The sequence below is a fragment of the Pleurodeles waltl genome, chromosome 7 (assembly GCF_031143425.1).
Source record: "Pleurodeles waltl isolate 20211129_DDA chromosome 7, aPleWal1.hap1.20221129, whole genome shotgun sequence".
Classification (NCBI taxonomy): Eukaryota; Metazoa; Chordata; class Amphibia; order Caudata; family Salamandridae; genus Pleurodeles; species Pleurodeles waltl.
Genome location: NC_090446.1, coordinates 1,415,212,542 through 1,415,226,645, shown reverse-complemented (window position 1 = coordinate 1,415,226,645; position 14,104 = coordinate 1,415,212,542). Strand labels below are relative to the sequence as shown.

The 14,104-nt window shown below is 45.2% G+C and overlaps 1 protein-coding gene across 2 annotated transcripts in view; it reads right to left on the bottom strand.

Moving 5' to 3' along the window:
- Positions 1-12,824, bottom strand: part of LOC138246421 (alpha-tectorin-like) — a 119,352-nt gene extending 106,528 nt beyond the window's left edge. For both annotated transcript variants that reach the window (XM_069201029.1, XM_069201030.1), the window contains exon 1: positions 12,714-12,824. The gene's annotated coding sequence lies outside the window, so the exon portion shown is untranslated. The remainder of the gene's footprint in view (positions 1-12,713) is intronic.
- Between the last annotated feature and the right edge of the window lie 1,280 nt (positions 12,825-14,104).

The following is a 14,104-nucleotide window of genomic DNA, read 5'->3' as shown; positions in this document are numbered from 1 at the left end:
GACCAGACATATGCTCTCCAGCAATTACATCACTCTGCCCTTCACATGTATTAACCACAGTACCCTTCACCCAACCACCCAGTAACTCAACCTTGGAAAAGCACTCTACTTCACCCTCCTGAGACTGGTGAGACAGTATCTGTCTGTCCCTGACACTCAACCCAAACTCTTCTGGGATGTCTCTACACTCTATATCCAGGACGTCCACCAGGGGGGAACCCTTTTCTCTGTCACTCTCTGCTAGAGTCAGTAAAGTGTCCCTCCCCCCAGTAGGAATATGACTCCCTGTGCCAGTTCCCCAATCCTTCTCAGGGACCCTGTGCATAACGGGAACTACCTCATACCCTTGAACTGCCTGGGGTGTGTCAACTCCCTTCTTCAAGTTGGGCACCACATCTCTGGGCTTGTGCCCTTCTTCAGCAGTACTAGATGCAAGATTTTTGCTGCCACCATCTGAACTGCACTCAGCCCTTCCGGCCTCCAGTTTCAGCTCTTTACAGCTCAGCTCTTGAGCTGCAATCTTTTCTCCTTCCAGGGCTAAGAGTCTTTTTGCCTCAACCTCTGCAAGATACTCCTCTAATTGTTGCTCCTGTCGCCTTTGACTTCGGAGCCATTCATCTATTTCTGGGTCACTGTCCAACTCTGAGTAGTCTTCCTCCTCATGTGCGTAGTCCTCCTCCTCATCTGAGGGGTACTTAGTCATTTGGTTTCTTGCTGCCTCTCTCTCTGCCCATCTTTCCTCCCCCCAGACTATGTAGTGATGGAGCATCTCCGCTTTAGTAGATCTCCTTGCTACAGGAAGGCCCCATTGTCTGCAAAGCTTCCTTAGGTCAGCCTTAGTGAGGTGGTCAGTACGAACAAAGAATGAGTAGGTACACAATCCCATTTTGATAAGATCTTATCAGCAAAAACCAAAATCCAAAGTCCAAAATATCAATAGTATATCCAGGAGGACATCAGAGAACCAAGAGCCAAAAAAGATGAAAAATCAAGTTGACCTTCAACTGTGGGTAGGTAGTGAAATACTTAGCTACTGTATGTCACTGCACAAACACAAGTCCTATCCTCACCGCTGATCACCAATGTTAGAAATGGGGTTTTTGGTTGGCAGTTAGGTTGCCCTCTGTCCAAGCAAGAACCCTCACTCTAGTCAGGGTAAGTCACACACAATCCAAAATCAGCCTGTGCTCACCCTCCGGTAGCTTGGCACGAGCAGTCAGGCTTAACTTAGAAGGCAATGTGTAAAGCATTTGTGCAATAAATCATACAACACCATAGCATAACACCACAAAAATACACCACACAGTATTTAGAAAAATATATAATATTTATCTGGGTATCTTCAGGTCAAAACGATCAAAGTTGCAATATGAATTTGTAAAGATATCACTGAAAAGTGATATAAAGTGTCTTAAGTCTTTAGAAAGTAAACAGAGTCTCTTTCAAACACAAAGTACCTGGTTTCTGGTGGAAAATCTCCTCAGAGGGCCACAAAGGAAGAGGTGCGTGGAAAAAGGGTGTGTGCGTCGATTTCTCCCCAGCACACACAGACTTGCGTCGTTATTTTCCACGCGGGGACGTCGGGCGTCGTTTCTGGCGCGCGGACAGTCTCTTTCTGTGGGTCGCGGGGATTACCAGATGTCCCGGGTCTGTGCGTGGATTTTCCTGCTTGTTTTCCGGCTGCGCGTCGTTCTGCGGGGCTGTGCGTCGAAGTTTCGATCTCACGGCAGGCGTCGCGTCGATTTCTCCTGCGGTGTCGGGCGGCGTTGTCCTTGCGAGGCCGTGCGTCAAAGTTTTGATCTCACGGCAGGCGTCGCGTCGATTTCTCCTGCGGAGTCGGGCGGCGTTGTCCTTGCGAGGCCGTGCGTCAAAGTTTTGATCTCACGGCAGGCGTCGCGTCGATTTCTCCTGTGGAGTCGGGCGGCGTTGTCCTTGCGAGGCCGTGCGTCAAAGTTTTGATCTCACGGCAGGCGTCGCGTCGATTTCTCCCGGGAAGTCGGGCGGCGTTGTCCTTGCGAGGCCGTGCGTCAAAGTTTCGGTCGTCCCGAAGGCGTCGCGTTGATCAGCGTTGGTGTGCGGCGTTTTTCTTGCCGCGGAACAAGCTGTGCGTCGAAAAGTTCGGCGCACGGAGCGTCCAAGAGGAAGAGTGAAGTCTTTTTGGTCCTGAGACTTCAGGGAACAGGAGGCAAGCTCTATCCAAGCCCTTGGAGAGCACTTTTACAGCCAGGCAAGAGTTCAGCAAGGCAGCAGGCCAACAGCAAGGCAGCAGTCCTTTGTAGAAAAGCAGACAGGTGAGTCCTTTGAGCAGCCAGGCAGTTCTTCTTGGCAGGATGTAGTTTCTGGTTCAGGTTTCTTCTCCAGCAAGTGTCTGATGAGGTAGGGCAGAGACCCTGTTTTATACTAAGTTGTGCCTTTGAAGTGGGGGTGACTTCAAAGAGTCTCTAAGAAATGCACCAAGTTCCCTTTCAGCTCAATCCTGTCTGCCAGAGTCCCAGTAGGGGGTGTGGCAGTCCTTTGTGTGAGGGCAGGCCCTCCACCCTCCCAGCCCAGGAAGACCCATTCAAAATGCAGATGTATGCAAGTGAGGCTGAGTAGCCTGTGTTTGGGGTGTGTCTGAGTGAATGCACAAGGAGCTGTCAACTAAACCTAGCCAGACGTGGATTGAAGGGCACAACAAGATTTTAGTGCAAAGAAATGCTCACTTTCTAAAAGTGGCATTTCTAGAATAGTAATATTAAATCCGACTTCACCAGTCAGCAGGATTTTGTATTACCATTCTGGCCATACTAAATATGACCTTCCTGCTCCTTTCAGATCAGCAGCTGCCACTTCAACAGTGTATGAGGGCAGCCCCAATGTTAGCCTATGAAAGGAGCAGGCCTCACAGTAGTGTAAAAACGAATTTAGGAGTTTCACACTACCAGGACATATAACTACACAGGTACATATCCTGCCTTTTACCTACACCGCACCCTGCTCTAGGGGTTACCTAGGGCACACATTAGGGATGACTTATATGTAGTAAAAGGGGAGTTCTAGGATTGGCAAGTACTTTTAAATGCCAAGTCGAAGTGGCAGTGAAACTGCACACACAGGCCTTGCAATGGCAGGCCTGAGACAGGGTTAAGGGGCTACTGAGGTGGGTGGCACAACCAGTGCTGCAGGCCCACTAGTAGCATTTAATCTACCTGCCCTAGGCACATGTAGTGCACTCTACCAGGGACTTACAAGTAAATTAAATAGTCAATCATGGATAAACCAATCAGTAGTACAATTTACCCAGAGAGCATATGCACTTTAGCACTGGTTAGCAGTGGTAAAGTGCCCAGAGGTCAAAAGCCAACAACAACAGGTCAGAAAAAATAGGAGGAAGGAGGCAAAAAGTTTGGGGATGTCCCTGTCAAAAAGCCAGGTCCAACACTCCTTATTAGCTGTTCATCAACCATCGTTACTGCAAGGGCCATGTCTCTCACTTACATTATTTTCCCCTCGAAGAACATTTACTGACCTATCATTGCACATCACTACTAATGAGTTATGCGTTTTACGCTATATATACTGCTGAGTTATTATGGTGATGTCTTGAATTCATCCTTTTGTCCATTTTTACACATCCTTCGTTCTTCCATAAATTCTGTCTGGCGTTGGTTCACTACTTTTTCAAGTCTTGTTTCTGTAGGTCGTATTTTAAAAACGGTAATGAAATAACACTCATTTTTGTTGAGTTAAATGAATTGAGTTAAAACATTTCTGCAGTCTAAAACCTGTATATGGCTCTCGTTATAAGGAGAGCCCACAAGATTCCTCAGTGAACTTCATCAGTAGATACAATGGATTTCACATCTACTGATACTCTGCAAGGACAGTAAATTCCAGTGATTGACAATCATGTAAAAACTTTCAACATTTGCAATGTTTACTTTTGAATAAAGACCATCAAAATGTAAATCTGAAATGAGGTGTTTTATAGAAATACAGTTATATTTTCTAAGAATAGTAGAAATGATGCTGTGCACAATGTCACACAGGCTTACTGTGTACAATGTGCTCTCAGCCCCAGGACAAGGGCACGTTATGGCAGATGAAATTAAATGTAGGACTTTCTCTCTGTGTCTAGTTGAAGGATTCTCTGTTATATGTAGGGGCATTCTGATTATATACACTTATGTCACCCAGGGGCGTCACCTTTTTTGGGAATACGTTCCTGCTGGATTGGGTATTCCTTTGTGAAGATACAAATACTTTGTAAATGTGACCCTGGCGGCTTCATCTTAGCAACCCTATTCCACTTCCAGGTTCATGGCTACAGTGGAAAAGCTTCTCCTGCTGCTCTCCTTTATTCTTTATATAAAGTGGCGTCACCGTCAGGATACCTTGTTAGGAAGGCAAATGGATGTGTGATTGCATGCATAGTCTATGAATAGGGACCTGTACATATGATGTTGTGGTGCAACACAGAATTACTTTACTTACCTTCTGCAGGTGGCCCAGCAATGGCAAACCCAATAGTCCATCATGTTCCCTCCCGTAAGCACTAAGTGAAGCGCTTTGAGTTTTGGGCGAGTTTACCTTCTTCAGTGGTCATTAGCTTCCTCTAGCAGCTAGAAACCCATTGAAGACCCGCCTCTTCTTGTACTTGTTTAATACTGTTTTGAACATAATTCATCTTGGATGCATGGTGGGTTTCTACTTTTGAACACACATGCTCCCTGAAGCTGCCCTCTGAGTTAAGGGCTGTCTTCACCATAGTATTGCAACACATTCTTTGAGTCTCTTTCACTATTGCTGTTCGCTCTGAATCTGAGAATATGCGCTTCCTTTGTTGATTTACTAATTGATGGATAGCGTAGTGTGGTGGTTTGGGGGGACTGGTGGGTTTCTGGAAGGAGGGGGTACCCTTGCTGCAGGTTCTTCTTGGGAGCAGATTTGTTAGAAAGTGAGAAAACGCCAAAATCATGGATCTCAGTAGGATTAAAGCGCGTTTGCTTGTCCACACCACTTAAGATGACCCCTGTGCGGATAGTAGCGGCCTTGACATATTTATTTTATTCTATACTAGATGACATAATTATATAAGAAAGTAATAGATGTGCTGTGCAGTTCCCGTTGTCCACTGATTGGAGATTCCAATAACATGGAGATGTGATAAAGCAGTGGTCCTGGGGTCCATCGTTGTATCAATAATTCTGGGAGCGGAAACAAGGTTTTCACCTAGAGGTTGCTGTCTGTGCATTAAGATGACACCATCCACGTACTCGCTGTTTATTTGCAATGGCAGCTACAAACACAAACACCGCTGCCTGCCAGGACTGCGTTGTCACAGGGATGCTGTGTTCTGTGCAGTAATGAAGGTGTCGGTCAGACACATTGAACCACAGGAGATACACTTTTGACTACCCGTTTTTCTGCCCCTTTTCCCACTGACCTAATATGTTATGTTATGATCACAGAGCACCTTCCCTCATCCTGATTTGAAAACACTTGAAATCCTTGTCCTTAACAATATCCTCCGTGAACCCTAGATAAACATTTAATAACATTATGTGTAAATAGAATAATTTATGAGAGGTGTGCGATTAAGTTAGATAGAATATACTAGTAATCAACAATTACCATAACTAGAAAGCTTGCATTCTTTTCCTCGGTCTCAGTGTGTGATCAGTCTCCTACCCCTGTGATTGCCATGCTCTGAAAGAAGTTATGACCGGGGATGTGCACAGTAATACAACTTTGCACATTTTTAACACTATGGAAAGCAGCTTCCCCAGGCAACTGTGCTTGCTGCCCACCAGAGGCAGTGAATGCCAGTGTATGGGGTGGGAGTGTGATATTGGCACCACTTTCCAGTAGCTCAAACAAACTGTGTTCTGCATTCTGAGCCCTCCTATAACGTGAAATCGATTCCCGGGTAGCAAGGCTCACTTGCTCCCCAGCCACCCATGCCCTGTGCAGCATCACTCAACTACTCAAACCCTATAAAAGAATTCCCTCTCCCACACTCACACCATCTGCTACCCTCCCTTTAATCTACCTATTAACAGATGAAGGCTCAGCTGAATAGTGAATCGGCATGTTCCCTAGCCCTGCGGACCCAACTGTGAATCTAATATCCTGACAAATCATTTTTGTCCTGATGCCATGCTAATTTAGCATGTGTAAATATGCCAAGGTCTGCCCTTGTTTATTAGTAGGTACTGGATTTGCCCTGTAGCCTGGACAGTCATATGCATGCCCTCATTTCTTGAGTGTGGACAACTGCCTCTGTTCATGGGGTTAGCATATTGGCTTTTGTGGCGCCATGCTTTGTTTTGAGAATCAATATTGTGACCAAGCAAATGGTCCGGTCACATCTGAGTCACTAGAGTGGAGGCCCACTCTTGCAATGTTTCACTTCTATACACTTACCAAGTCCTTTGCACTAACATTCAGAGAGGGTGTTTGTTAGAAATGGGGTTCCTGGTTGGCTAGGGTAGGCGCCTATGCCAGGCAGTAACCACCACTCTAGTCATGTTAAGGGAGCTACATACCTACGATGTCCCCTACTCACCCCCTTGGTAGCTTGACTAGAGGAGTCACGCTTATTCCAGAGGCAATGTGTAAAGTGCTTGCACAAAACACACAACCCAGTAACGCAATAAAGACACTACAAAAGAGACTTAACAACAAGTTAAATAAAAATAAACTACATTGCATAATAATCGCAGACCAGAACGGCATAAGTCCATAATACTTTGCCAACTAGGCAATTGTCACATCATCATAGTACAACTAAAATGAAACATTTCCATATTGCATGTCATAAGCATTATCCTCCCAGCGTACCCCTAACAGATCCTGATATATGTGTCTAGGTGACCCTAGACATATATCAGAAATCAGGTCCTGTAACACAAAGGGCAAAACATATCCTGATGGGAGACAAAATCCAAGAAATAATCCTCCCCCAAAGCACCTTCTACGTGAAGGTCACAGGGCGTCTGCACTTCCTTTGTTGGGTATCCGGTGAGTGGCAAACCCGCCCATTAGGTGCAGGAGCCTCTGCGCCCCCCTTACCATACTTACAGCAATGGCGTGTCATGTACTTCAAAGAGAGGTGAGCTTCTGCCTCAGCGAGAACACTTCCCAGTGGGGGTACACCCACGCACTTTTATTTGGTAAAGAGGAATGGGACACACACACACGGTAGGGGGATGGTGAGGTAGCCCTCCTTGGGCTTCCCCATGCAGGATTAAAAAAGGGCCCACTGCACGGGTGTGCGGTGCAGTGGCTCTGAGGAATCCGGCTCTCTGGAGTCTTCCTCTACATGGAGGGACTCTGCTGGCAGAGGGGATGAATGCAGGCTGCTCACCCGGGCCCTGGTAGTGAAAGTAGCACACGCCAAACAGCGGAGCAGGGCGCAACCATCTCCCCAGCCGTGACTTCATAAGAGTGCGCCCCGAGGGCAGTGATGGAGCACACCTCATCTGCGCTGGTCTGGAGCCTCCGGGAGCCTCAGTAGGATTCCTCCTTCCATCCAGCCTTTCCATAGAGGGGGAAACCATCACTGAACTGTCCCTGGGACTATAGATGTAGAACGCACTCCACATGCTCTCCGCAGACCAAGAGGGCAGCGCTCACCGCTCACCGCTCACAGGAAGCCCTGAAAGACAAAGCTGGGGCACCTTTCCAGTGCTACAATGGCGCTTTACTCCACCCTAAAAAGTATGAAACAGGTGGCATGGGGGTACAGACCATCTAGCCCCTGGAGACAACTGAGCAGCGCCAAGTGCAGGGACAGTATCAGAAAGCCAGCACAGAAGGCAGCTAGGCAAAGTAGTAATTCCCTCTTCAGCCCAACAAGTACAGGCAATAACCCAGGGCCACAAGTCCAGCAGTCCTGATGGTGGTTCCTTCCTGACAGCACTGCAGTCCCAGGTGCAGCACGTCCAGCCAGCAGTATCTGGCAACAAGTCCCATGCAGTGTCTAAAAACATGGGGAACAACCCCTGTACTTATACTCAGGGGGCACATTAAAGAAACTTTAAAAGTACACAACACCCCCCTTTAATCCCAGCCCTGGCTCCGGACATCAGTAACGGGTAAACAAGCTCTTTGTGTGAGGGCAAGACACAGCCTATACAAATGAAAGTGCACCTGCCTCTTCCTCTTCCAGCCAAAGAAGACCATTAAGTTTGTAGACGTAACCCTGTTATACCTGCACCATCCCTGTGTAATGGTTGTCTGGAAAGTAAGCACAAAGCCCAGCTGTCACTCTACCCTAGATGTGGATTGGAGCCAGGCAGCAAAGCACAAGAGTCATAAGCACAATGAAATGTCCACCTTCTAAAAGTAGCATTTCCACAATGGTAATACAAAATCCACTTACACCAATAAGAAGGATTTTTCACTACCATTCCACACATACCAAACATGCCCACACTGCTCCTCATAGATCAGAAAATACCATTTAGACATGTGCAAGGGCATTTCTAATGCAAACCTATGACGGGGCAGCACTCACAGCAGTGAGAAACCAAATAGGCTGTTTGTCACTACCAGGACAGGCCACACAATAGCCACATATGCTACCTTTTACCTACACAGCAGCCTGCCCATAAGGCTACCTCCGGCCTATCTTAGGGCTGATCTGTATGTAGTAAAAGGGGAGTTCCGGGCCTGGCAAGCACATTCAGATGCCAATCCACTGTGGCTGTAAACTGCCCATACAGACCTTGCCATGGCAGGCCTGAGACAGGTTTGAAAGGCTACTTCTGTGGGTGGCGCAAGCTGAGCTGCAGGCCCACTAGTAGCATTTCATTTACAGGTCCTGGGTGTAAGGGATACCACTATACAAGGGACTTACGGGTAAATTAAATGTGCAAATCAGGTGCAAGCCAATCATACCAAGTTTAGAAGGGAGAGCACATGCACTTCACCACTGATCAGCAATGAGAAAGTACCCAGAGTCCTAGAGCCAACAAAAAGATGCCAGAAAAACAGGAGGAGGAGGAAGACAAAATGTTTGGGGATGACCTTACAAAAAGTGTCAAGTCCAACAGTGTTAAGTGTGTTTAGGTGTTTTGCCTGTGTGTAGCCTGTGTGGTACTTGCATAGTGTAAGTAAGCCAGAGTAATGGAGGCCAGTAAAATCCAATTTGGATTCTCCTGGCCTAGCCTTTTACAAGAGGGAGGTGAGGACTGTGATTGTAGACAGTGGAAGAGTATTGCTTGCATTCATGAAGCTGGAAGGACTTAGATGCCGAAGTAAGGGCAGAGGAGACATTGCTGTTTTAAATATTATAAGGCCTTTTGGTTAGTGAGGAGCTGCTGATTAGTTCTCCTGAGTACTGCCATTTGGTGAATGGTAGAGGTGAAGGTTGGGTCTGCATACTCTGTTGTGAAAGGTGACAAAACATTAGGTTTGACTGCCTTATTGTCTTTCCCTAATTACTACTTCTGTTGGACTGATGACAGCCAGGTGCAGAAACCTCAAACATCTTTGGGCGTGGATGTAGATGGCAAGGTTGTGAGCATCAATCTACACAAAGGCTGTGTCTGGAGAAACAAAGCAAACAAAGGACACTTAAAGGCAGAACCACCTTAAACATGTTCTACAGTTTTATATAGTGGATCCACATTTTCTGTCTGTCAGTTGTGTATAACTACCCAACTTTTTTGTTCTATTACCAAGTCCTCTACGGCCCAGGAAGGGAGTATTCTGTAGACTTCTTTAACAGGCTACTCTAGAACCAGGGAAGGTGTCTGCCTGACTGCCAGCAATCCAGACATGAGGGGATATGAGCCGAAGTTTGAATTTCATCCTGCCTGCTTTTTGGGAGAGGAAAAGAGCTTTCCTACGCTGCAGGAAGTTAAAGTGTCCTGCAAAAAGTGAGACTCAGTGTGTCTCTAGTGGTTGGGCAGAGCCCAAAAAACAAAACTGCTGGAGAATGATCCTTGGGGAAATTAGCATCAGAGGCTCTCCAGAGGGTTACAGATGACTCTGAAATGTGTGGCTGCAGAGACCCGGTTAGGGCTATGATTGCCTGTTGCCATTCGCCCCATTGGAGGACTAAATATACCTAAATTTGATCAGCCCATGTGGGCTGCAACTACCGAAGTTGCGACCAACCTGTGTGGGGCTGTAACTGATTGGTGTTGCAAGGCCCTGTCAGGGTTTAATCTGTGACCAGCTGGCCCTTGTGTGGGCCCCACTTGCCAGCTTCAGTGGCCCATGGGAAGACCCTCTATCCTTTATCCCCGTCTAAACTGCTTAAAGTCAATAGATCATGAAAACCTGATTCATTCGACATACACACAACCTCCACCATCTCCGACAATGAGTGAAATTTGAATTGGCATTTCAGAAACACGCCTTTGATCCAGATATATTCTTTGAGATAGTTTGTGCAGCCTCTTTGTTATTTCGGAAAGATTCTACATAGGACTCCTATATAAAGAGCCGATCGGAACCCCGTAGCATGTTTCCGATTTTTTTTAATAGTAGAATGATAAACATGCTTTTGGGACAGTGCGGAACAACCAGAACTGGATACAGGTTTAATTACAGAACTGACAGGAAGAAAACAGAAAATCTTAAAGTGCACATTAAGCGTATCAAGAAGAGGCCTGTTATTTAAAAAAAAAAATATTGCACCCCCACAAGTGAGATCAAATTATTGTGATTGGATAAATGGCTACTGAACGAGCAAACAACGCATGTTGGAATCTAGTAGGGACGAAAAAAGAAAAATAATACAGAAAGAGATGAAACAGATGTGGTAAAATGTATTCATAAAACTACAAGGTGATTTTCAAAGTTTCAGGGCTATGCGGTGTCTTTAGACCACAAGTCAGTGCTTTCTAAAACAATCGCATAAATGTTTATTATCGCAAATTCTGACATTTAACATTTTGCTAGCTGTACGTCTGTAGGTGGAAGTGTATAGATCAACATATTGATCAACACTAACAATGGTTCTTTCACTGATCTTTACACTTTAGGCTTTTAAAGTGAATTATTTACATTTCATTTAGAGATTTAGCTACTTGTCTAATTTTCTTTTGCCAGTAAAGTGTCAATAGTTGCTGAACTGTTGCAGCCTTAAAATTATCGACCCTCCTAAAATGTACATTTTTTATCACTATTACTTTTACCCTTAGTACATGGGAAATTGAGTCATGTAGCAAATGTACTGCAATTTCAGGATTAAAGCCATGCAACATTACAGGGCTAATGCAACCTGCTCAAATTCATGCAAAACTAATGACCACACATGGAAATGTTCCAGTAACACATTTACCAAATACAGGAGGTAAAGACGTACTACCTTTATGAAAATCTATGACTAGTTCCTTTGAGAAGATTCCTTGTATTTGTCCGTCAATCACTTCCAAGGCTTCGCCATTTAAATACCAGACATTCTTGCTTCTTGACTGAAACCTGACTAAAACCTGTAGTATGACAGTAGGTGGGGGTTTCATCGTGTGTGTCACTATTTATTGCTTAGAGTTGGGCAACAAACGAGATGGAGCATGCTGGTCCAACGTTATTACAGGCTACACGTTTAATTGGGTACACTCGTGGGGAACTGCCTTCTAAGAAAATAGATTGTATCAATACCTCCCAAAAGGGTGATTGGTATTACTGCATTCGGAGTATTACCCCTGAATTAAGCACCCAAATCTAAGGGAATACATTAGACCCAATTCTTAATACCTGATATTAAAACACCCTGGCCCCTGCTACATTTGCACAAATTCTGTATTTATGATTTTAGAAACTGGGGGGGGGGGGCAGATTTATGCAAAGTGGCACTGCACTACTTTTCTAGTGCCCCTTAGCGCCCACCGGCTTCTATATATGGCGCACCATGGCGGTAGTTAGGGAACTAGTGTCAGATTTTTTTACGCTAGTTTGGCGTTTTGCAGGATTAGCATCAATTTGACGCTAATCCTGCAAAGCACCCAGGGGACCATTGAAACCAATGGGAGTCTCCTTTTAACGCCTGCTCTGAGCCAAAAAAACATGACGCAAAGAAATCTCTTCAATTTCTTTGCACCATTTTTTCTGCCCCCCTAATGGGGACACGCCCCCTTTGCATATATTATGCCAGGTGCGGCATTAATATAGCGCAGAGTTACACAGTGGTGCAATGCATGCATTGAATCACTTTGTAAACATGGCATGGGGGAAAGGCCACATTAGCGCCGCCTTAGCGGAAAAACAATGACGCTAAAGCGGCACTAAAGTGGCGCTAGGCCCTCTTAAATCTGAGCCTGGGCCTCATGAGCTTTCCGTACACATGATGATACCTCATGTACAATATTACCGCATATAACTACCAATGCATAATGCATGTAAAATCTATAATTCTTGTGAGAATTATGTGTGCTACAGGAGGAAGCAGTTGCTAGCAGTGAGCTCAGTAGTGAATGGAAACAAAAGGCAGGGGAATCAACTTGGGACACAAATTAATTGCAAATTCACTGCGAAGCATGGCATATGCAGGTATAGTCTTGAGATACATCCATGGATCCAGCAATCTGGTATCTAGAATTGTTGCCACCATGGGGCCATTTTCTTATCTACCTAATTGTAAGCAACCAGGTTTTATGAACATTTCTAGTGTAATAGGGCTTGACGTTGGGAAGCTGAGCTACAAGTTATTAGGTAACTCGACCTTGTTAAATCCAGTACTAGCAACTGACAAAAAGACAAGTAAGTTGTGGTCTTACCTCTGAACAGATGAAATTCCCTTTCAACTGCTGGCGTTAGTCCGGCAAGCCCTCGATTTAAATAGACCTGAGGAGGAGGGTAACAGTGCATTGGTAAGAAGACATCACGGATACAGCATATATTTGCTAAAGTAAACGTGTTGTGTAACCTTTTCATTGCTAGTGATTGCAGTTGAATTATTTTTCCTCCTCCTCCCAAACCCTGTTTAGCATGAGTACACACTCACTCAGAGGCTATGTTTTATATGCACTTATTCCTGCAGTCGTGGCAAAAAGAAACATGCACTGGCTTGCGTACTCAACTTGTATTTTTTTTGTTTTAACCATGTTGTACAGCAGCTATGCAGCATGACTGAAAGTAAAACAAGCATTGGCAATGCTAATAGGTTTCAGTTGTGTGAGGGCTATTGGCTTTGCCAATGCCTTTTAGCCATGCTGTTCTGCAGCATGGCTAAAAACAAAGTTAGACAAAAATGCTCTATGATGTGGCTAGTGCTTGTGCCGTATCATAGTACTTTTTTGGGGCAAGCTGAGAAAGCAAGCATGGGGAAAGAGGGTGTGGCTACAGACAAAAAATGGCAGTAGAGAGGGGTGGAGGTCATGGGAAAGCATCACAGAAAAGGGTATGTGGAGGGGAAGAATCATCACTGAAAAGAGGTGCGTTGAAGGGAGAAGAAACACTAAGGACAAGGAAGAGCGGTATGGGAAGAAGAAATAGTAAATCAAATACAGTGTGAGCTGCAAATGGACACCCATCAAGAGTAACTAATCTGTACTTGGTCCATGCTGCACAGAAAGAAAAGGACATGCACCATTTGATGATTAATTAGGAGGTAGATAAGAAGAGTGACAATGAAGCCAGCAATAGTAAGCAATGGGTGGGCTCCAAGTCCTTAATTGTAAACCATGCCCCTCACAGTGGTGCTGCCTTACAACATTGCTAAACAAGATTTAGCAAAGTCAGCAGCTCTCACTTAGGAGTGCTACTGGCTTTTTCGCAGTTGTTAGCCATGTTACACAGCAGCTCGGCTGCCGTGCACCATGGCTATAAGTCTGAAAAAAAGCACTATGACACTCCAGCACTGACTGTGTCATAGTGCTTTTTCATTCAGTAGTTGAACTTGGAATACATGTGATTGAATTAACTTTTATCTCAATCATACAAACCTGATTATTTCCTCAATGTATACTGCCACCTAAACCCCTCAGGCAGCTGCTGGGAATAAAACATACATTTCCATACCGGGTGGGCAGGCTGTTTCTAATTTCAGGGTTTGGAATATCTGAGAAGGTATGCTAGGATGACTTTAGCAGATTAACATCATTGGCTGATTCATAAGGGCTGCTGCATCAAGTTCAGATTTCCCACAAGAAAGTACTTCCAGTGGGGG